Source organism: Myodes glareolus, chromosome 1 (assembly GCF_982192425.1).
Source record: "Myodes glareolus chromosome 1, mMyoGla1.1, whole genome shotgun sequence".
In the NCBI taxonomy this organism is placed as follows: domain Eukaryota; kingdom Metazoa; phylum Chordata; class Mammalia; order Rodentia; family Cricetidae; genus Myodes; species Myodes glareolus.
Genome location: NC_142026.1, coordinates 90,990,143 through 91,013,486, shown reverse-complemented (window position 1 = coordinate 91,013,486; position 23,344 = coordinate 90,990,143). Strand labels below are relative to the sequence as shown.

The 23,344-nt window shown below is 46.1% G+C and overlaps 1 protein-coding gene across 4 annotated transcripts in view; it reads left to right on the top strand.

Moving 5' to 3' along the window:
• Positions 1–7,325: 7,325 nt before the first annotated feature.
• Fyn (FYN proto-oncogene, Src family tyrosine kinase) overlaps positions 7,326–23,344 on the top strand; it is a 202,159-nt gene continuing 186,140 nt past the window's right edge. The window contains exon 1 of one of the 4 annotated variants that reach the window (XM_085690452.2): positions 7,326–7,535. The gene's annotated coding sequence lies outside the window, so the exon portion shown is untranslated. Of the gene's footprint in view, positions 7,536–9,829; positions 9,849–23,344 lie in introns of those variants that run through there. The other 3 variants (XM_085690442.2, XM_085690450.2, XM_087910837.1) reach the window with 3 other exon arrangements.

Sequence of the window (23,344 nt, the reverse complement as noted above, 5' to 3'; positions counted from 1 at the left end):
TTGCAAGCTCAAAACTGGGGCCATCTGACTCACACCTTGGCAAACAATATCACTTGCCTTCTTAGTATCTGGCTTGATAAGGGCTGCTGGGTTATAGAAGAAGCAAAACAAAATGCTGGGCAGTTGAGTAAAACAATATTCAGAATGAAATTTAGAGTGTGGCAGTTGGTCGTCCTAATGTTTAGAACTATCTTATGAATTTATGTTAGATACCTACATCAAGCGGAAAATGTATTTTGGAATCCAGAAAATGTGTAGCTACCTATTCTCTCCCCAAGCACGGTGTGTTTGTACCAGCTCCTAATGCTGCCTATAGGTCATTTCCTCTTTTGCGTGGGAACTCACTGTACTACCCTTCCGACTCTCTTGCCTAGAGGCGATGTCACGTGACCAGCAAACAATGCACAGAAATGGTGTGTGCCACTTTTAGAACCGACCTTAAAACCTGCCACGTCATTTTTCCTTTTCCCCTCATTTGTCAGTTGTTTGAATGGAATGACTCCAGTGAAATACAGGTTTAAATTCTGAGCTACATGGTGAACAGCTTCCCTGTGACCTGACGGAGTAGTGAATTTCTGTTATATAAACTCACAGATCGATGAGGAGGTGTTTGTTATAGCAACTGGCATTTCCTGACTCGTTTATATGCACATCTGTATAACTCTGGTCTGATTTTTGATTTCTCAGTAAATAATACTTGACTCACTATGGGATTAAGTGTCTAATCCTGATCATTTGGTTACAGATAGCCTGGGGTGTTACAGAAGGTCATTTCATAGAGACATGGCCACCCACAACCCACTCTGGGGCACTGGGAGCTAGTTTCAAAGAAGCGGGGGGAGGGGCTTACGAGCCAGGCACCACCACAAGAGTGTCTCCTACATGAAGGACATTACACAGGAAAAGACTAAGACGGATTGGGCCTCTTAAGCTGCCTCCTAAGGTAGGAGAAAAGGCTCTATTCCATCAATCTTCCCATTTCTCAGGAGCCCTCATGCCAAAAGACCAGCTGTAAATCCTAGATAATTAACTCCCAGAGACAATTAGCCCTCCCTTGAGAAACGCAGATGGGATAAAAGCCGAAAGCCATTCTTATTATGCTCCAGCAGGCGCTGTTTGAGGAAGCGAAGATGATCTCTAGCCTGTGATCTCTTTGCTGAGGACAAATCATGAACGGAAAGGAAGAAGTCCCTGTTTAATAAGTAACAACAGTGCCAGAACACGGGGGTTAGGGGAGCAATTGTTGCATCAAGTTAAAATTTCTGGCTTAGCATTGGGGGAGTTCTGTTATCTGAGTTGAGCTGGAGACAGGCCTTCATGTTTCATGGAAGCTGAAGGAATTGAAATATTCAGTTCCCTCCTGTCCAAGCTACAGCTGTGTCCCATCAGCCTGTTGGGTAGTGCCACCTAAGGACTGGAATCTTCAGTAAGAGATAAGGATGAGGAAACAGCTTAGGGAGTGTGTGTGTGTGTGTGTGTGTGTGCGTGCGTGCGTGCGTGCGTGCGTGCGTGTGTGTGTGTGTGTGTGTGTAGTGTGTGTTTGGGTTCTGCTCTCCTATAGTGGTTGAAGTCTGGCAGTATGGGGTCCCTTGAGAGATATCCTGACCAGTGTCTCTTGGTGTTTGTTTTTATTCTGAGCCTAGTTCTCACATCTACCCATTGATTCCATGAGCCAATCTCCTAATAGATTCCCTTTTGGACATATGACATAGTAAGTTTTTAATGTTTGCAAAGGGAAGCCTTGACTGACACAATGATTTTCTCAACCTCTGTTCATCTCTTCATTGACAGTCTGATGACAGACTATTTGAATTCTTGAAATTGGTATCCATATATATTACAGGATCTATATCTGATCCAGATGTGATTGCTACATCAGGTAAAGCTTGAGGTGTGATCCTTTAAGAAATATAGTCCTACAGAAATCTGAGTCCTGAAAGACTCTGAATCATGGTGGGCACATTCTAATGCCTCTGTCAGGTGAAAAGGTGTCATGGCAACTGGCATTTCCTGACTAATATATTCAGTGTTGTGCTGGTCTCACAGTGTTATTATGGAGTATCTATCTTCCTAGGAGCAGCAAGTTGACTTATTCATCTCTTAACTTTGAGACCTTCACAGTTAAACTTTGTGTATATACTTGCATATTTTGTCCATGAAAAATTACAAATGTAATTTTATAATAATATTTTTATTTTATTATATTTTATACATGACAATATTATATTAAAATTTGTATATATACTTGCATATTTTGTTCATGAAAATTACAAATGTAATTTTATGATATTATATTATAATATTATAAATAATATTATAAAATATTATTTTATAATAATATTTTTAGTTTTTGAAGTTATTATTACCTCATTTTCTCCTTGCCTTTAAGGCTCCAATCCCTTCTATGTATTCCCCCTGTTCTCTCTCGAATTCACGGCCTCTTTTTAATTGTATATATATATATGTGTATATATATATGCATTTGTGTATGTATATATCATAAATACAAATTTTTCAGTCCATATGACATTAACTGTATGCATATTATCTCAGGGATGATCACTTGGTATTGGATAACCAATTTGGGGACCCTTCCATGGAGAAGATAATTTGTCTCACTCTTAGCCTTCCTCATTGTTCACAGTTCTTTGTCTAGAGTGGAGGCCCCTTGATCTTTCCCCCTTCCATGTTAGCATGCCCATTTGTGTCATTGTTCGGGTCTTGTTTAGGCAAGACTCTCTTGATGAGACTTCAGGAATGTAAGCTCTCTGATCTTTCTGGGAAAGACAACCTCACATCAGACATCCTGATCCTCTGAGTCTTACAATATTTCCATCTCCTCTTCTGCAGTGACCCCTGAGCCGTAGGTGCAGGAACTGTGCTGTAGATGATCAGTTAGAACTGGGTACCACACAGTGTCCTGTTCTCTGCATTCGTTGTGGTTTTCTGTAATGCTCTCTATCTGTTGCAAAGAGATGCTTCTTTGATGGGATGAGAAGAACACTTATCTGTGGGATAATATTTAGAATGTAGTTGGAATTACACTGGTTTAATAAAGTGGTTGTAGGTTCTCCTCTAAGATTCATGCCTTCATTAGCCCCAGGTAGCTAACTAAGTTTACACCACCATGCAAGGTTTCCCTTTTGGTGAGCAGGTCTTAAGTCCAATGAGAGAGCTGTTGGTTTCCATCAAGGTATGAGTGCCATTATTGCACCCTGCAGGTTATCGTGCCGAGCTGGCTATTGCTGTGATTCATGGGCATCCTAGCCAGGTAGGACTAGTGACTGCTTCCTCCCTTGGAAGTTTGCATGACACTTTCTGGTACCATGAGAACTGGTCAGCATAGAGGAGGCTCTCAGATGAAACTCATCACAGGTCCCTTTGCGCCTATGTCTGAAGAAAATAGTATCTTCAGAAATAGGGACTTCCCTGCCACCTTTTGGAGGCAACCAAGAGTGACAGCAAAATTCTAAAACGTTTTGAGACTCTCTTGGATAACCTTGACTAACAGCTCCAAATAGGACTTCTCATATCTGGTGGAGGGGTTTTGTTAACTGGTCTATGGCTCTTGGGCAGGGGGGCAACTATGTCAGCTGCCAGCCCTATGGGAAGATTTCATTAAAACTAAACCAAATGTATAGGTATACCCAGGCATGTTTTGTATTTAATTTGATGTGGATAGATAATAATTTGACTATGACTTTTTTGAACATCCTATGTTATTTTACTTGCCTACCTCTTTCTTCTGTATTTATCTTGCTCCCTTCTCCCTAAATACTGCCTCAGTTTTTCCCATTTACCCCTTCAACTTGCCTGTACCCTGCTCTTCCCTTCTATATTGCTCCCCATTCCTGCCACAATTACCTTTACTTTCCTGGTTTCTGCAGTTACTCCAGAGGAAGCACTCCCATCTGAGGACTTGGAACTCAGAATCAAAGATGAGAAAGAATAAGTAATGTTTGTCTTTCTGGGTCCGAGTTACATCAACCAATAAGATCTTTTATAGTTCCATCCATTGACCTGAAAAGTTCATGATTTCGATTTTCTTTACGGTTGAATATTGCATTAGGTATCTGTCTTACATTTTTATTATCCGTTCTTCAGCTGAAGAACGCTTGAGCTGCTACCATTTCCTAGTTATAATGACTAGAACGGCAATGAACACAGCTGAGCAAGCAGCTACGTGGTATGAGGTCAGGTCCTTTGGGCATATGCTAAATCATGGTCACTTTGGAATGCATTTCCCTTGTACATATTCATATGTCTATGATCAGGGTAGGTGTGCATACGTGTTTATGGGTGTGCTTGCACATGTGTGCAATGCCTACGGAAGTCAGAGGTCAAGGTCAGGTTTTCTAAATTGTTTCTCTAACTTATATTCTCAGACAGGGTCTCTCACTGAACCTGGAGTTGGAGACACTTGCCACAGTCCCGACTTTTATAACGTATGTTTACAGGGCCCAGCCTTGGGTTCTCATGCTTGCAGCAGCAAGTCCTTTATCCACCGAGTCATTTCCATAGCTCTTCCTTGCACATAGTTTTTTAGTTGGAGCACTTTTTTTTTTTTTGGATAGGTAAGAAAACTAAAATCTAGTAAGATGAGACAAACTTTAGTGTAATGTGGGATTCCCCTCTGTATGCTATGAATATGTTTTGTTGACATATTAAAGAAACTGTTTTGACCTATGGTAAGGCAGAATATAGCAAGACAGGAAATCCAAGCAGAGATGGAGGAAGAATGAAGGCAGAGTCAGAAAGACGCCATGTAGCTGCCAAAAGAGAAAGAAGTCAGAACCTTACTGATACATAGATGAATCGAAATGGGTTAATTTAAGATATAAGAGCTAGCTAGAAAGACGCCTAAACTGTTGGCCAAATAGTGTTGTAATTAATAAAGTTTCTGTGTAATTATTTGGGTCTGGGTGGCCAGGAAATGAATGAGCAGTCTCCATCTACATTAGTGAATGATGCTAAATATACATTGAAAGCAAAACAGGAAAAACAGATTAGACATAACAAAAAAGAACACCAGAATAGAAACAGGGAACTTTAAGGTGAAAGAAATAGAATGAACACCAACCAAGTAACAAGAAAATCTAAGAGAAATTCTAGAACAATGTCTCCATTCTAGTTCATGCAATAGATACTGCCTGTAAGAAAATAAGAAAACAAAACTGGCCGGGCAGTGGTGGTGCACACTGTTAATCCCAGCACTCGGGAGGCAGAGACAGGCAGATCTATGTGACTTTGAGGCCAGCCTGGACGACGGAGAGAGTTCTAGGACAGAAAGTGCTGTTACACAGAGAAATCCTGTCTCCAAAAACCAAGCAAACAAGCAAACAAACGAACAAAAATCCCCTCACCATAACAAAACCAACACAAACCTGCAGGTTTTAGAGGAACATATGCCTTGCCTTGGACAGGACAGGGACACCATTGTGGATCTTGAAGTCAAGTTCACCGAGAAGACCTTTGGGAGCAGGTCAGAGGGGAAATAATCCTGACATCTTTGCCTGGCTTATTCACTTGTTCACAACTTCAGCAAATCCTGTGGTGATCCAATCCCTCTACAGCTATGCTTAGGAAGGGTTTCTGTTTTGGTTTGCTATAAAACGAGTTAAGTAAAGAACTAAAAATAAAGACTGGAGTCTTGCTGGGAGTTGGTTAATTTGTCATTTAACTATTTTGGCTTTCATTTGTCCACTAATTACACAGAGAAGCCATTACGTTACAGATGCCAAAAAAGTGACTCCTCTTGAAGAAACTAAACAAGGAGGTGACTTCAGCCATCTGCTCCAGATTTCAGGAAGAGATTGGACATGGAATTCCTGAGTGTCACCTCCTCTTGTCCTTAGTCTCCTTATCCATCATGTGAGGATCTTTTATTAGACAGTAGCAACTTTCTCAAAAAAAAAAAAATCAAAGAAAGAAAAGAAAAAGAAGAAGCACCTCAGAAAAGAGAAAAAAGTTAGCAAAAGTGACTGGTATTTTTAAACTACAGGGGAGGGGGAAAGTAGTGGGCAGGAAAGATAAGACCTTGAGCTCTGAAGTCAAGGCTGCTTTGCTTAAATGTACTTCTTAGAAGATTAGATTTGCTGATGGGGGGGGGAGAGGGGAGTTTCTTGCCAAAATCATTAAGGAAAAATGATTCTGAACATGTCTTAAAACAGAACTTTCGGTAAACAGGAATTACCTATAAAGAAAATCAGGAAGGCGAAGTGTTTCTTTTTATGAAGTTACATCCTGCCATAGAAAAGCTGGATCGGAAATAAAGACCGACGCTTTCCCAACTGCATACCAACCCGGCCATTATTTCATCAAGGAAGGAAAATCTGAGCAAAAAGCTCAGCTCAGCAACTAGTGAAAACAAGACCAACAGAGGTTTGAAATGTCCCACGAAGCCAGACAAGCGATGGATACTTCTAACCATCTAGAGAAAGGGTGCAAATACTCTGCCGTGTGATTTTGGGTTTCTTTGTTGTAGGCCCCTTGCATTTCAGCAATACTTTCCCCTGACTTGGTCTGTAAAAGAAGGACATATGGGTACCCAAGAAAGTGAGACTAATAAAATATGATGTTGCTGTTGTTGTTATTTGCTGTGCGTTTGTGGGGTCGTCTAGCTTTCCCAGTTTCTGCAATGGTACTTCTCTACTTTGCTCCTCACTTCTCTGATTTGCCACCGCCATTCTTAATACCTTTCTATTTTACCCTCCCACTCTCAAAGACGAGGCTATTTCTCTGGAGAAATAGGTTCCCATGGTTGTTAGAAACTGGCAATGGCAGGTGCCAGTTTCTACTAGCAAAGTAGAAAGCACCTCATAGCCTCTGCTCTCTCTTCCACCCCTTCAACTCCCAACTCCACACGATCTTCAGACACACACCTCCTCCTCCAACCTCGCATCCTCTCGCACACCCTGCACAGCCCGCATGCCAGGATGCCCGCCACCACAGTAACGCTCAACCCACTCGGCGGCCCCACCCAGAGCCGTCCCGCCTCCCACGCGCGCACCAATGGCTACGGCCCTCAGCTCCCAGAGGGCTCTTTGATAGGGCAGAGCGACCTGACAGTCTCAGAGCATGTCCCGCCCACTCTCACACTCCTCGGGATCCGGAGCAACCCGAGCATCAGCGAGAGTAGCTGCGAGAAGCCGCGGCGGCGGCGCGTCGGTGCAGTTGCGCCATCTGTCAGGAGCGCAGCCGGCGGGGAGGGGGCTCCTCGGAGAGGAGGAGGGGTCGCCGTGCGCCAGGCCTCCGAGACCCGCCCGCCCTCCCGCCGGCCAGGAGCGCAGCGAGGCCGCCTAGAGCCGGAGCGCTCCGAGGACTACCCGGGCGCACACAAAGCCACCGCCCGCGCCAGCCAGGGAGGGACCGGGCTGCCGGGCCGGGGACACCGGCGCCGCCCCCTCGGCGCTTCGCGAGGCCCACGAGCTCCTGGGCCCCACCGCGGAGCCGCCGGAGCCACCTGGGCCGCGCCGGAGGAGGGCAGAGAGAGGACCATGTGAATGTGCTCCGGAGCCGAGCGCCACGCCACACAGGTAAGCGGCCGGGGATGCGCGGAGCCGCGGGATGCTGCGGAGACACCCGGCCCAGCGCCCCCGCAGGGCTGCCTCCGCTGCGGTCCCGCCGCGCAGCCTCCGGGGCGCCGAGCCCTGGGCTCCCCGCGACGCAAGACACTGATGCGGGGTGCCGCCCCGAGGCTGCGCGGACACCGGGGTCCATTTCCTCGGCCACCTCGGCCACCGGCGGGCGCCGAGTGAAAAATAGGAATTGGCTTGGGGGCGAGGTTGGCCCAGCTCCGCCCCCGCCCTCCTTTCGCGGCCCCCGGCGGGGACCCGGGCTGTGTGTGTTGTTTTAATGTCAGGGATGATGTAATCACTTAATAATTGATGCCCCGTGCTGCTTTCCTCCCCACCCAACCCCTGCCCCACTCCTCCACCTCTCGGCCTCCTCCCTCGGCGGCCCTCGCCTTCCCCAGCGCATCCTCCTGCCTATTTCTGGAACCTCCCTTGCACTTCCCCCACCCTCCCCTTCACCCTTCCTGTGCCACAACCCACCCACCCTTCCCCTTTCCCCTGTGCCTGGCCTTCCCTCCTCTTCCTCTGTCCCCCACCCCTTCTGCTCTGTCAAGCTCGTTTTTCCTCCCTTCTCCAGGCGCTGGATTTCCTCCCTACTTCCCTAGGTCGGTGGATGGTTTTGTTTGGTCTGCTCCAGGCTCTCTTATCTCTGAGGCCACAGACAGAAGGGACTGGGCTAGAAAGAGGCCACCAAGCTTGGGTCCAGGAGGCGTTTGCTGGGACTCATTGGGAGGAGGGATAATAAAATCACCCATTTTGCCCCTCCTTCCTCCAATAAATCAGACTCGCTCAGTGTGTGTGTGTGTGTGTGTGTGTGTGTGTGTGTGTGTGTGTGTGTGTGTGTGTGTGTGACACACAAAGAGCCCTTTCAGTTCCTAGAGAAGTACCCAGGGCACCATGTTTCTTGTTTCTCATCCCGGGGCCTTCCCTTTCTTTCTGATGAAGCTGTTGATCTCTTAGTCCTTTCTGCCACATTTTCAAAAAAAATGAAAGCTCCCAGATCCGGGGCGGCAGGTGCAGGCATTTTGCTGTATTCACCCTCTGGTAAATGCAGAGTTGCAACTGCAGTTTCTTCTATTTAAGGGGGAGGGGGATTATCTCAGCTGTCTTAGGAGTTGCTGTACTTTCAAGGAAATCTCTCCTCCCCCTTTTCCCCCCCTCTTCCTTTTTGGGGATACCTGAGACAGGATAAATTGATGGAGGATCAGAAAAAAAAATTGTTTCTGAGTCAGAATCAAACTGTTTAACAAGACTGAGGCAGCCCTTAAAGTGCAAGGCCGCTTTGCTGAATGAAGTCTTTTGAAATGTGCTCTGGTCTGCTCAGCAATGTTGCTCTGCCCCTTTTATTTAAGTAACCGGGGCTGTGGATAGAATAACACTGGGCTGCATTTGGAAGCCCACTGGAGGCAGCACTTGTTGGCTTCAAGGTTGACTTTGAATGCCCACGTCCTTCCATTCACCACCAAAGCAACTACAATACTTTTCCATCCTTTGTGCTCTGAGTCCCCGTCTCCGCCTCGGGAGTACCAAGCGTTCTTTAGATGAAGAAACTCAGATCTCAGAGGAAGTGGTTTCAACTCTAAAGCTTCGGGGGTAGTTAACAGGGGATGTGGATGTTTGTATTCAGAGCCTGCGATGTTCCTCTGAAGGCGGAAATGTTAATGTAAATCTCAGGCTTGGTATGTCCAGACTGCTGGCCCGGGTTGTGACTCCTCGGCTGTTGAAAGTGACAAAAGTGTCCCAAGTCTGCTCTTTAGCTGTTTTAGCTGAAAAGTTTGTGCTGCTGTACTCTGATGTTCCTTGTGGAACTTCTTACATTAGAAGAAGAAGAAGAAAAGACACAAAGGCTGATCTGTTGGGATACCAGACCCAGGAAAGAAAGTCAGTACACAGTAAACGCACACTGTGCTGCCCAAGTTAGAGGAACTCACTAATGATCAGGTTGAACAGGAATGAGTTCGCCCTACTTTCCCAGGGTCTGGAGTCTCCAACCCCATCCGTTTGAAGTTGTTACCCGTCAGGCCCAACACAAATGTCATCTCTTTTCTGAACCCTTCTCTCTCCAACTCCTTTGCCTCCAAACAGACCACCAGGTCTCCAAATTTGTCTTCCAGCGTCAACATCAGATATTGTTTGTCTTCTGTGTCGGCCATGAACTGGCCAGGAGCGCCTTGAGAAGAGAACCTAAGCTGGCTTGTCTTGTCGTTCCCTCAAGTTTTACTTTAGCTGGTGTTCCTTGGTGACTTCACTTAGCGAGCAGCGAATGTGAATAAGGTCAGTGATGGGTACCTAACTAACATGTGTTTTAAGTAGGCACAGGCTAGCAGCTATAATAGGCCTGAAAACATAGAGCGGTACAAAAGCAAAAGATACTTATTCTTGCTCATGTGATGGTCCCCAGTAGGTGTTTCTGTTCAGTAGATGGCTTTCTCCTATGCAGTGAGAGACTCTGGGTCCCACTCTTCCCCTGTGCCATGGCTTTCCCTGGTCACCTGTTTCAGCTGACAGATTGGTGCATCTCCCTTTACCGTGCTTTGGTCTGGATATAGCTCATGTCGCTTGCACTCAGTCGTCCTTAGGAGAGAGCTGGCTTAACTGCAAGAGAATCTGAGAAGTCCAGGTTAGCCGTTTGCCCGGAGAAAAGAATAAGAAGTGTATGTTTAGTAAATAGTTTTCTTAACACCTAACAAAGGCTTCCACTCACTCTCCTTAAAAAGCTTAAACGGGGTGCTGAGAATTAAATCGTAAACGAGAGCCAACACCCATCATTGTTTTTGTTCCTTTGATTCTTATAGGTTCAGGTATTTTCATCTTCAGCATGGCTTTATAAACCTGGATTTTTCTCATTTCCAGGGGCCACTCACCATTGGGCAGTCTCTTGCTGCTCCATTATTTGACGCTGCTCTGTGGACTTTGATGTGGTCTTTTGCCTCAGAAGCACCTATCTTGGCCTAGTTTCTATTTGGCAGTTCCGTAGACTCCAAAGAGCCCAGGGAGGATCCTTACAAATCATGATTCCGTTTAACTTATTTTCCTTAAGTAATTAAGAAAAGTAAGAAATTGGCACATGGGGACTGGACAGCATGGACGAGGGAGCGAACATCTTCTGTTTACTTAGGTTAGTAAAGACTGAACTCATATTCCTGTTTATTCATTGTTCCAGCCTTCTTTCATGATGGTTGCTCTTTTAGTTGGGAACTGAACTTCCGCTTTTCTCCGTCATCATGTAGGACAGGTGAGACTTCATCACCAGCGGTCCTGGGTCTTTGCTTCCAGCACATTGCGTGGAAGCTAAGTGTGCTTTGGGAGCTGGACTGGAGGACTGCTAGCGTTCCAGAAGGTTCCAGTCTCCACAGGCCTCAGCCTTGTGGCAGGAGTTGTCTATATCAATTATCACAGTTGATAATATATTTTTATTTTTGCAATGGCCATTTTCTTGTATTTATCTTTTCTGCCAACACTGGCTCATTATGTTGTTCTGTGCAAGATAACAAAAAGACAGGGTGATGGCAGTGAATACTTGCAGGGTCCTGGCTCCTCAGAAGCCCACAGCCTACTAGAGGAGACGACAATAACAAACAGTGTTAACATTTATTGAACGTTCACTGTGTGTCATGTTCCACCTAAGCTCAACTCTGAACAATAATAATATGAGCCCATGCCTCTGATAATCACCATTTTATAGACGGAAAATTACACATTTCAGTAATTCTTGAGTAACTCATCTAAAACCAAATTCCAAGGGAAGTCAGGATCAGGCTCAATTAGTGTGGCTACAGTATCCTTGCCCTATGCCTCACTAGGTGAAGGAGGAGACATGAGAGTGAGGATTGCTTAGCTGCGTTGTGTGTGTGTGTGTGTGTTTGTGTGTGTGTGTGTGTGTGTGTGTGTGTGTGTTTGGCAGTTCACTGTACCTGAAAAAAAAATATGCCCCAAAGTGACTACACAACTGTTTAGGATGATGCAACTAGTTCAAGACTAGATGGTGCAGCGGAGAGATGGACAGAGGGATAAGACAGAGCTGAAGGAGAAATTGAAAAGGGTTTCTTTAGGTACCCATCTCAAGTGCCATTAAGAGTCACAAGTACAGATGTGGCATGGGCCACATTGTGTTTTAGGAACATAACTTGGTCATAGCGTGGAGCATGACCTGAGGTAGACAAGAGCCATGGTAGCAGGATTGTTTGCAGAATCTGAGAACAACAAATGCAGGTCTGAAAGGAAGTGAGTTTGTCGAGACAGAGTGAGAAAGACTGAGACAGAGCAGAGACATCCCTGAAACGAGGTAGAGACCGGTAAGGCAGCAGGAGGGTGGCTTCACTGTGGCCACTTAGGATTCTGTGCAGACGACTGAGTGGGTGGGTCTGGAACTAGGGAAGAGGACTAAGATTCAAATATCCATCTGCTAGTAGCAAATTACAAAATATTTGAAGCCATGGAATATACCCCCTGAGGGAGAATATGCCAGTAGAAAGAACAGATGTGGCCAAGGCGAGCCCTGCCATAGAAATAGGGGTGCAGGCCCCCAGTGGAGGGTATCCCAGATAGGGGGCAGGCCAGGGCTTGGATGGGTAGTAGCTGGGGCTAGAGAGCTGACCAGAGACAGGAAGAAAAGTGCCATTGTATTTAGCATGGGAAGTTTGGGAACACGACCAGAGACAGTGGTAGCAGCCTTGGTGTCTGCCTCACCACAGACAGGTGCCACAGTCAGGCATGTCAGCACAGAGAATCACTTGTAGAGTTTTTCAGGGTTGCAGGTCATGGAGCCTAGAGTCTTAAAGATCATATAGTTCAACATGCTAATTTCACTCAAGGCAAAATGAAATCCAGAGAGAATTGGTAACCCAGTCCAAGAGCCAAAGTCCCCAGTTCAGGGGAGGGGCGGGGTATAGAGTGTGGAGCTGAGGTGGGGTCCAGGTTTGGTCATCCCAGATGTATGACCTGATCTTTACTTCCATTTCTTTGTCTTTTTTTTTTTTTAATATGTGGGATGGGGTGGGTGGTGGATGTACATGAATATGTGGGATGGGGTGGGTGGTGGATGCACATGAGTACAGGCGTCAGAGCCCCTGAGCTGGAAATACAGACAGCTGCGAGTTGCCTTATGTGAGTTCAAGGAGCTGAGCTAGGGTCCTCTCCAAGATCGTCATACATTCTTCACCACTGAGCCTTCTCTCTGCTCCCATTTCTTCTAAATCAGTGGTTCTCCACCTTCCTAATGCTGCAAGTCTTTAATAGTTTCTCATGTTGTGATGACCCCCCAACCATAAATTTCATTTTTACTTCATAACTGTAATTTTGTTACTCTGCTTAATCATAATGTAAATATCTGTGTTTTCTGATGGCTTTTTTTTTCTTGGTGTTTTTGTTTTTTTGAAAGAGTGTTTCTCTGTGTTTCCTGGCTGTCTGGGAACTCACTTTGGAGAGAGACCAGGCTGACCTCACATGACAGAGGTCCTCCTGCCTCTGCCTCCTGAGTGCTGAGGTTAAAGGTGACCCCTATGAAAGGGTCATTTGAACCCTCCTATGGATCACTACCCACAGGTTGATAACCACTGCTTGAAATGGAGACTGAGTGAACTGACCAATGTAAAGCTCTTAAAAATCAGTAAGCTGTATGTTTACTGATAATTTATAATATGTGTGTATGCACATACACACAGTGCACACACAAGCATTTAGAAAGCAGAGATCATATTGTATATGCCCATGATCTCGAGTGACTCTGTGTTTGTATGTGCGTGTTCATTGAAAATATATTATGTGCATATTAGGAAAATTTAAGTGTTTAGAAAGAGATAATGGAAGACTGTCAGTCTCAGATCAAGAAACTTTAGGAAAGGCAGGACATTTGCTTATGTGGTGTGGTTGAAGCAGCATTTTTTTTTTCAAAGAAATGTAGCGGCTTCTTTATCCCTGAGAACAGAAACATAAAAGCATTCCTGAGTCAGCCCTGTAAAGGGTTTCTTTGTTTCCTTCAGACAAGCAGAACTGTAACCTATTTAAGCTTCAGTCCCTTGAGTTGGACTTTAGAATGTATCCTGATTCTGCAAAGGAAAAAGAAACTACAAAGTAGGAAAAACCATGCATTTGATTTCTGAAAAGAAGAAAAAAAAGACTTGAGTTATTTAGAGAAATATGATCATCTTCGAGAGTTTTGTAGTCAAGCAAATCTAATTTTTAGCTCTTAAAACAACCTAAGTAGCCTCAACAACATTATCTCAATGGGCTTGGGTGACATGCAGTATAGACAGCTTAGGGATAAGTGACACTCTGAACTTGATTAGGACACAGTAATCCTAGAAGGATGTAAATTGAACTGGATTTATGGCCTAATAAAAACGTGGGAAGAAAAGATAATGCTTACTGACTCATGAAACTTTAACAGTGTTTGCTGGACTCCGAGTTGTGACATTTGGATGAGACGCTTCTGTTGGTCTCCAGCTGGTTCCACAGGGCCTGCTCTGTACCTCCCTTGGGATGGGAGGCCACCTTGGTCTCCTGGGGTGCATTTAGGAACTACAGATCTCATTCTGCATTAGTATGCCTACTCTCTCAAGCAACACTGTGCTGTCTTGGGAAAGTAGATGTTGGGCACCTATTGCCTGTAAACTTTTGTGAGAAAGAAAAATTACAGTATCAGAAAGGCTTAGCTCATCACTTATTCCTGTTCCAAAAGTTTTTTCCTGAGAATTAACATGTTTTGGTCCTGTACCAGAAAAATGTTGGTGATAAAAAATATGCACAGCTTACCATAGCTTCTCATTCTTGTCTGAATATGCTACCCAGATAACACCAGCCTTTTACTGAACCCCGGAGGCCTGTGTTTGCCATTTTACATACAGTCATTTTTTTAAATCACAACTCCGTGTGACAGGAACAATGTTATTGTCTGCATTAGTCACATGGAGAGACCGAGGCTCAAAGCTGTGAGGTCACCTGTGCGTGTGTGTCACACAGCTAATAGCTAGTGAGGCCGGGCCTGGATGCTTCCTGCTTCTGAAGGCTGTTTAGACTTCGCCTCTTTGCCTTTGCTTTGCAAAGGGGGCAGCCAAGCACCTCTACCCCAGTGTGAAAACTTCACTCCTGATGTAACCACTGAGTACTCTCCTTCGAGAAGCCCCCGTCACCCCTCCCTCACCTCAGAGCTCCCACAGCGCTGGCTTGCCACCCTCATCGTGGCCTGACTCATATGTAGCAGAGGGCGTCAGATGGGTGGGGGACAGGGAGTACTGGACTTTTACAACGACACGTAAGCCCTTGGCAAGTCAGGGCTATATGGGGGTGATTAGCCAGGGTAGCATACAGTGCTCGCTATTCGTGACATGATTAGCCCCACTTGTCAAGAAAACCAGAGCAGAGAGGTTGTGTGATTTTTGTCAAGGCTAAAAAGTGGTAGCACTGGGGATCTGAACCCAGGTGGTCTGGCTCCGGTGTCTGTGTTTTCTTTTGCTTTTGTCCCCTCTCTCAAAAGAGATTGTGATCCCCGAGGGGGAGTCTGTACCCAGCAGCTGCCAGGCCATACACAGCTACTGTATTCAGCATCAGCCCTTTCATCCTTCCATCCACCCCTGCAGAACAGCAGACAGGTAATGAAACCAGAAAAGAACACTGTGTCAGTGATTGCAGAGGACCAGGGGCCCCGCTGGAATGCCTGTTCCCAGGCCACTTTCTGATTTCAACAGGACAGTCAGGGTAGACCCCTTTGAAATCTCTGTAGTGGGGAGGAGACATGGGAATAGAGGAGGAGGAGCTTCTAGAAGGCACGGAGTGAAGGGAGTAGTACAGTGTGGGAGCAGCTGTAGGAATTGTTGGAAATGACCCCCCAACCAGAGTTGGGGAGCCTTGGCCTCTGCCACAAGAAGACCTCTTGGCATTTTGGAGGTTTATAAGTCTCTGCTCCTCTTGAATGCACTTGTGGGATTTTACCTAGTGAATTCTGACTCTGTATTTTGTTCCGAGCTTCCATCTTTGAGACACCCCAAAATAGCCGGCTTTTAGAAGTTGTATAAGGAGTCCATCTGCTTTATATTGAAAAGTAGGGCTGTAGCGGAACGTTTCAAACGAGCCAGTTCTCCTTTCCACAACATAGCCCAGGAGCTTTCCCCAGTCCTCCCTTTAACCCCAGAAAAAGTGATCGGCTCTGTATGTCTGTGACAGCCTGTCCAGTTGAATCTCCACCGAGAGGCCAGAGCCTGTCAGGAAGTTCCTTCATTTCCACACCTGTTAAAAGTCATAATGTTTTCAAATACTGACACGAGTAAAATTTGATATTTTTTTTGTTTTATTTTAATTTCAGCACATGAGTAGCATAAGAATGTTTTAAGAAGTGCTGGTTTCTGTGCACAGTTTCTCCGGCTATTCTCTCAGTTTGGAGGGTGTCACTTCGGTCTAGTTTATTTTCTCACCGAGAAATGCAAACCCAGCATCTCACCGTTCTCAGACGTGGGCTCCGGGGCTGGCTTATCAGGAAACATTCTGCAATTCTGACCGCTTATCATCTTCTTCTCCCTGACAGTGTTTCTCTGCGTGGCTCATTGTCCACCCTGGTCTGCTCCTCCTCGGAATATGTATCCTTCTGACTCTGGCTTGCAAAGAATGCTTGCTTCTGTCCCCTGCTTCTGGATTAGTAGCTAGGCGTTTGTCCTTGTCAGCGAGAGCCAGTGTTAATGCTGTTTCCTCCCACGTGCTAACAGCCCACTGAGGAGGAGGCAAAAACCCAGATTCCTGAGCACGGCCTTCAAAGCCTCCATGGTCTCATGCATTCCTCAGTTAAACCCCGTGCACCTCACTCCTTAGCCGAGATGTCTGTCCACCTGCTACATCTTCACCACGGACGGATCATGTGTTCTTGCCGTTAGTCCCCTTTCCCAGACCCCTTGTCGTCCGTTTCCCTTAGAATTCTTCCTGTTTGTCAAGGCCCAGCTGGAGTCCCCTCTTCGTTTTCTTACATTAGCCTTTTATATTTCTCGGCTGCTTCCTAATACATGTCTTTTGTTACTAGCTAGAATCTGACATGAGAAATCCAAGGTTCAAAGAGTTTTATGTCCTCCGCAAGGTAACAACTGCTAATTTAGCTAAGAACAGCTCTTCAATTTCCGGAACTCCTTACGTGGGACTCCTGTCTTTTCAAGAAATTGTTGGTCCTTTCTGTGCCTGCGTATAGTTGACTGTTCCATCTTTTGCTCTGTCCACTTACAACTTATAGTGGTGTCCTTCATAGGTAGAAGTTCAGTAGATGCTTCTCTCGAAGAACCTGGAGCAAGGTCTGGGGTGCAGCTGGTCTCCTGGATATCATGTTATTAGACCGGCATCTTCCTGAGCATTGAGCTTCCAGGCGTTCTGGTGTCAGAAGACGCGTTCCCTACTGACTCTGGAGTAGGTGTAGCGGTTGCCCTAGACTGCTCATGACCTACCATATCTTGAGAATGGCATGCGTTTAAAGAACTCTGTTCAGAAGTTTGAGCCTTTTGCTGGAGATTTCAGGTGCTCGGGAACATGGTTAGGTCTTCCCCTCTGCCATTAGGTTTTCATCAGCATAGTTTTCAGAGGCATAGTTTCAGTGTGGAGGAGAGGCCACCACACTGTAGAGTGACGCGCGAGACCAGGGAGAATAGACAGAATGGTCCCAGAGCTGGAGGAGGCTGGAAGCTGTCGTAGTGAGCAGCGAAAGAGAAGGGGCCACCTGGGTACAAGTGTTGTGCCCTGCAGCCTCCCCACCGCGGGCCTGCCCATTCCCGGACCTCACACTGGACTACATTGCCTCAGCCATATGGAAGGCAGCTTTGTCTGTGGGGGTGCCTTCTCCACATGGCTTCTTCTGAAGAATCCCTTCTTCAGGGGAGGAGGGTTTTATACCAGATTTAAGGTCCTGCAAAGTAAGGATCTGACACTGTAGGTCAGCTTCAGCCTTTTTTTTTTTTTCTTTTTTCTTTTTGTATGGCTTTCAAAGGAATGGTAGGAAATGAGCTTTTTATAAACTGTTTTCCATGGTGACAGGAGGGACCAAACTAGTCATTTTTGTAACAAAAGACACAACAGCACAATGGGCGGTGTTTGTCAGGCGTTCCTTAGAAAGCCCTCTGAACCACCTGTGAGCTGAGCCCGGGTTCCTCATTAGTGGCTTCCCCTAGCTAGCCCTCACCTGAGTGCTGGTTTCATGTGCCTGGGGGTAGAAAGAAGAACGTTTTCTCTGGATGTAGGGCAGCTGCAGAAGCAAAAGGGAGCGTGCCCGGTGTTCACTGCTGCTCGGAATGCTCTGGTGGTCTTTGTGTCGTGGAGGTGGGGTGTTTGCTTGCTTTCAGTGCTCAGTCTAAGATCTAAACATTTCCTGTCCCCTGGCTTACAAGTAGGTGGTCACACACTGCTCTTCACCCTTTGTTGGCATCTAATGTCCCCACCTGATTTATTTACCCAGTTTGTTCATGCTCAGCCACTTCTGTGCATGCCATTGTCAATACTGTCAATTTTAGTAGCGCCGGTCTAAATGATTGTGTAAAATTACAGCAAGCTGTGCACGTAATGTGCTTGCTGGTTACAGCGTTCTTGCACGTTTTCAGTAATGCTTCTTGATGGAGATGTGTCTTTAGAAAACTTCCCTCGTGTGGGCAGTGCCTCAGATAATCCTTTTGCCCCTGGATCCTCAGAGTCAGTTTAGAATTCACATTCTGTTTTCAGGTGATAATTTGAATTCTGTGTTTCATCTTCTTGGGTGGACATTCTGTGATCCTTTTCTTACCCTGCCTGCCACTGGAATGGGCCACACCTCACCCTGTTCTGAGTACAGTAGACTGAGGAAGTCTCACTAGTTTGCCATTAGTGAACATATTCTTGTTTGCGGATGGTTGGAGTTGGAGATAGCTCCTTTGGAGGCTGAGTTCCTCTGTGGAAGCCAGTGAGGGATGCCTGGGAAGAATCTAAGAATATGGTGGAAGGCATCCTCGGCCAGCTGCTTTGAAGATGTTGGTAGCATTTTAATCTGTCTAGTCCAATCTGTGCATTAATCTCTCCATTCCAGTCTGTCTGTTAATCTATCCATTCTGATCTACCCTGGAAATGGAGAGCTTACAGCTCATGTCTTCCAAGTGTGTTCAGAGAACTTGATGCTTGTAAGACCACAGTTCTACTCCTTACCCGACAGACTGCACTCAGACTGTACCATGGGGAAAAGTCCAGCACACGGAAGTGATTGAGTTCCCGGTCTGCTACATCTAAGGCAAGCCTGTCTGCCTTGCCTGTTCCTCGTCTCTCCCACTGTGACGGAAGTTGTCTTTTCACTGGGTGAAACACATTGTCTCTGTCCCTGCAACAGTTCTTCCTCGGACCTGAGAAGACAGACGGTCTGCTCTTCCCAAGCCTCCGTTTGGGCTCCCGATGCCCGTTCTCTTTAATGAGGGAGGTGTTGGCGAGGCAGGAAGAGGTGGAGGAATGGATAGAAGAGGCTTGGAAAGACTAGGAGAGGTTCAAAGAGCGCTCAGCTTCGGGATCGCTTGTGACTAGAAGGATCAGAAGTATCTGGATTGGCACTCCATTGGAACTTGGAGGCTTCTAATGGTTCCTCTCAGAGCAGTTTTGTGACTTTGGAATGGGAAAGCTGGCCTCATGATGACCTAGGATTCAGTATTGACTTGACTAGTTAAGCGGGCAGGGTGTTCCAAGAAACTAAAGAAAGCATCTGTTGAACCAGCTGAAAGTAGAGCTCAGGGGTGGGTTCTAGGTTTGAATTGGGGATAATAGGGACATGCCTGATCTCTGAGGAGTAGCCCAGTAGGTATGTTGGAGGAGACAAAGGTGAAGAGGCTCCCAGATAAGGAAAGCCAGGGAGGTGGACGGTTCCGGCTAGATGCTGATGCAAGGGTGACTCTTTGTTCACTGAGTTTCTCCTCAGCAGTAGCAACCTTGTAGAGAGTATGGCTACCAGATGCAGAGAACATGAGAATGGAAAGCCAGTGGCCCCTCTTGCCCTTGGCTCAAATGTTTATAAATGTTTTGAAAGAAGGATATATACATGTGTTGCTTTTATCCTTAATGAGTGTTCTGGACCCCCGGCGACGTTGTAACACGAGCAGCTGGTTTAGCGGGAATTGTATTTTTAACTGATGCTCAGTTTTCTTTCTATTTCTACTGATTCCTACTGCCTTGGGACTCTCCCCCATTGAAGGCTAAGGATCCTTTTACTGTAAGGGGAGGACAGAGCATAGCCAAGGACAAGAGCGCTTTGCTTAGCTGTTGATGTTTAAGCAGGCCTTTCAAGCATGTTTTAGGGATCAGGGTTAGCCCGTCTCCATCTTTTTAAGAGGCAGATTTTTTAAGAAGGAAAATAACTGTGGGTCCCCGGGAACCAAACCTCAGAAGGCCAGGCATGCATATGTGAAACTCATGAAGGGGATTCCCCTCTGGATGGACAGGCAAAATCTTCGTCTGGGTTAGTGAGAGGGGTTACAGAGACTCAGAGAAGTCGACTTAAGGGATGGATGGTCATTGGGACCCAATGCCCCTTCCTCAGATTCTTCTAAGGGGTCATTCAGACATTCGTAGCTCCAGATGAGTGGAATGACCCCTGCAGGCAGAGGAACGTGCTCACCCTGTTACCCGTGTGGAACTCTGGGGAAGGAACCACCTTGAAGTGTGCCTGCCATGGACACATTTAGGCCGAATCAGGCCTGGAGCATGTCCCCTCCTGGTTCCCCAAAGCTTACACATGACATAGGGAGAATCCTGAGAGCCACTCCTACTTACATTCTGAGTGGGTGTGGAGTTGCTGAGAATTCCAGGGCCTGAGTGAAGGGTTGGGAGGAGGCAGTATTTTGGTCTCACCCCTAGAGGCTGGCTGAGCTCGCGACTGCAGATACTGCCAGGCTCTACTGAGAAGTTGACCAGTGTGTCTGTAGACCCGAGCCCACACCCAAAGACGAAGGAAGAAATACCCCATAGGGGCCATCAGCACGTGTACCAAGCCCCCTCCTCATCACTGCCGTGGTCGGTCATCTTTCCCTGGAGGGAAGAGGGGAAAGGAAGGAGTGGCTTTGAGAAGTGAATTTAATTGACTACTTGTCCGTAGCAACCAAAGTCTTAACTCCTAAGAGACTGTAACAAGATTCTATTTTTCCGTCATAAGCAGACATGTAATGTTAATAATTAAGTTGAATCCAGCCATTGAGAAATAAAGCAGCATATTTTAAAATACATGGTTGAGTGTGCACCGCGAGCTGGAGCAGTTGGGCTCTGTTTTTACTTTGAGGTAGGGCAAGGAATTCCCTCTTAAAGAACACGCCTCTGAGAAGTCATGGCTCAGGGTACCTGTGTCAGGCTTACGTCGAGTGAGATGTGAGCTGTTCTGCCCTTAAGGCTAGAGCTGTGTGCTTGGAACCACAGAGTGCGGTGAGGGGTTGGCTCTCCGGGCCGAGCTGCTGAGGGTTCTTATCAGTGCTGTGGAAGGAGGGAGCTCCGGTCAGGGAAATGTACTTAGAAGTTCAAGCCTTTCTCAGGTTCACCCTGAAGTTGGACGTTGAAGGAGAAATTTTACTAAGTGTTCCTCTAGTTCAGTATTTTAAAAAGAAATGGGGAAAGTGCTAGAAATGATGTCCCTAAACACCAGGGAGACGTCCTTCCTTTTTATTCAGTCCCCATGTACTAAATAAAGCATCCGTTATGCAGGGCTTCATTTCCAAGTCTAATTCATAAGTACTTTCCAGAACACTCAGATGAGAGGGAGAAAAATTTTTTTTAATTACATTTCCCTCCTCACTGGCTTCCATACGAGGACGCTGCTGCGTTTAGGAAGATGTGGTTGAGAACCTGTGTGTCCTGAAATACCTAGCAATGTTTGCAGGGAAATCTCTAGGCCTGTTTTAAAAGCACGTGCCGCTCAGAGGGGTGGTGGGAGCTGCCTGATGGGACAGCCCTCGCTCGTGGATTATCCTGCCAGAAAATAGCTGTAGCACTTGGAGCTAATCTCAGGCCATAAGTCCGTCTCCTCTTCTTCCTTGCCTGTCAGGAAGAGCCAGAGCTAGAGATGGGATGCTGTGGTTGGTTGAAAAGGGTCACTAAATACAGCTCCAGAACTCTGTGTGTGTGTGGGGGGGTTGGTTGGTAAGTTAAAAAGTTGCATTTGTGTGTTAGTTTCATGTAAAGTTTACCAGCACATGTTCATACACACTGGAGAAGCAGTTCCTTAGCAGCAATGTGGGGTCCACGTGGTACTTTCTGCTCCCCAGTTCAGCCAGTTCTCAGGACTCACCTCCCCGGTGGCCTTTTAAATGAAGAACGAGTTGTTTCTATTTTTCTCATGAAGTTATTGCAATCCTTCCAGAATTACGTTTATGATTAGACCTTGAAGTAGGCACCTGTGAGTAGCACTTATGTGTACAGTACACCACAGTATTTCTACTTGCGAAAGTGGCTCTCTCCGCAGGTGCATTTCCCGGATGTGCTCAGAGCAAATTCTACCAAAGGGAGGCTCTTCCCAGACATTTTCCCCCCCATAATGAGGTGTGTAAACATTTTTTTGCCCAATAGTTTTACAGGCCTTTTCTCCTCGTTTTGGAGTTGCTACCTCTTACAAATACCTACAATACACAATGTAGCGAGCTAAGTTATTCTGTGGCCCTTCTGAATGCATTGTCTTGGGTGGTAGAGGACCTTGGTCTTCTCAGTTTCACTTCGTCCTAGTGCAGAGCATAAACTGTATCCGGTTAAAACCAGGAGCTCTGTCAAAAGCTTGTCGCACAGCAAGATAGTCCCAGCTAGCATGGCACAATCTCAGAGCTGGGTCTTGGAGGCTCTTCAGTTCTCCTCGGCTTGTGTGCTCAGTTTCCTCTGTTGCTGTCACCGGGACAGGCTTCAGCATCGTCTGCACGTTTGCCTGACTCTCGTTATGACTACAGTCGGCTCAGCCTTGAGCTGAAGCCATCCGATGCTCTGTTTACTGCTTTCTTCAGAGATTTCCAACTGTTGGGAGCAAAATACACTCAACTTGAGAGGACTTGTCAATCACAGTGTTACGGTGCACCATGTAGAGTCAGTGTGGTTTCTCATATGTGTGCCATGCAGCTGACAGGAGGCAAAAGAGAAAGTGTGTGCTCCTGGAAAGTGTCTTTGGCATTCAACAACAACAACAAAAATTGTCAATCAGCTTTTCTAAATGGGAGTATATAGTTTGAGCTGTCAACTTCTACACCCTCATTTCCTTTTGTATTTAGAAGTTAGCCACTCGCTTGAACATGCAGGTATGAATTAGGCATGCCATAACCGAAATTTAAGTAACTTTGTGATCCATAATGATTTGAAAAGCAAGACCATAGTTTTCAACACCACAAAATTTACACTTCTGTCATTGCTGCAAGAAGTCATTTCATCTCCTGTGTTGTCAGGGGCTGGTGGCAGCTCAGACCATAAATTACTTCTCTGGACCAGACCGCAACATAAACTCTCTCTCTTGACAGGCATGGAGGCGAGGTCATAATTTATGATCCCGGCTGCCACCGACACTGTGTAGAACTTGTTACCTTTACAGCAGCATTAACAATGACAGACAGCTCACCTGTGACAGGTGAAACCTCCAGGAGGTTTATTCTGATCCCATGAAATAGATGGGAACTCCCATAATTCCGTCTTTAAAATGTACGATAATAATAGCATAAACCTGGAATCCCTTAACTGTTGATGAAGGCGTTTCTTCTCAAAAAGATAATGAATTCAAAAGCTTTCACTTCACATCACACACATGCACACACAGAAAAACACAGAAAAGCTCGACATAAGCAGAACCA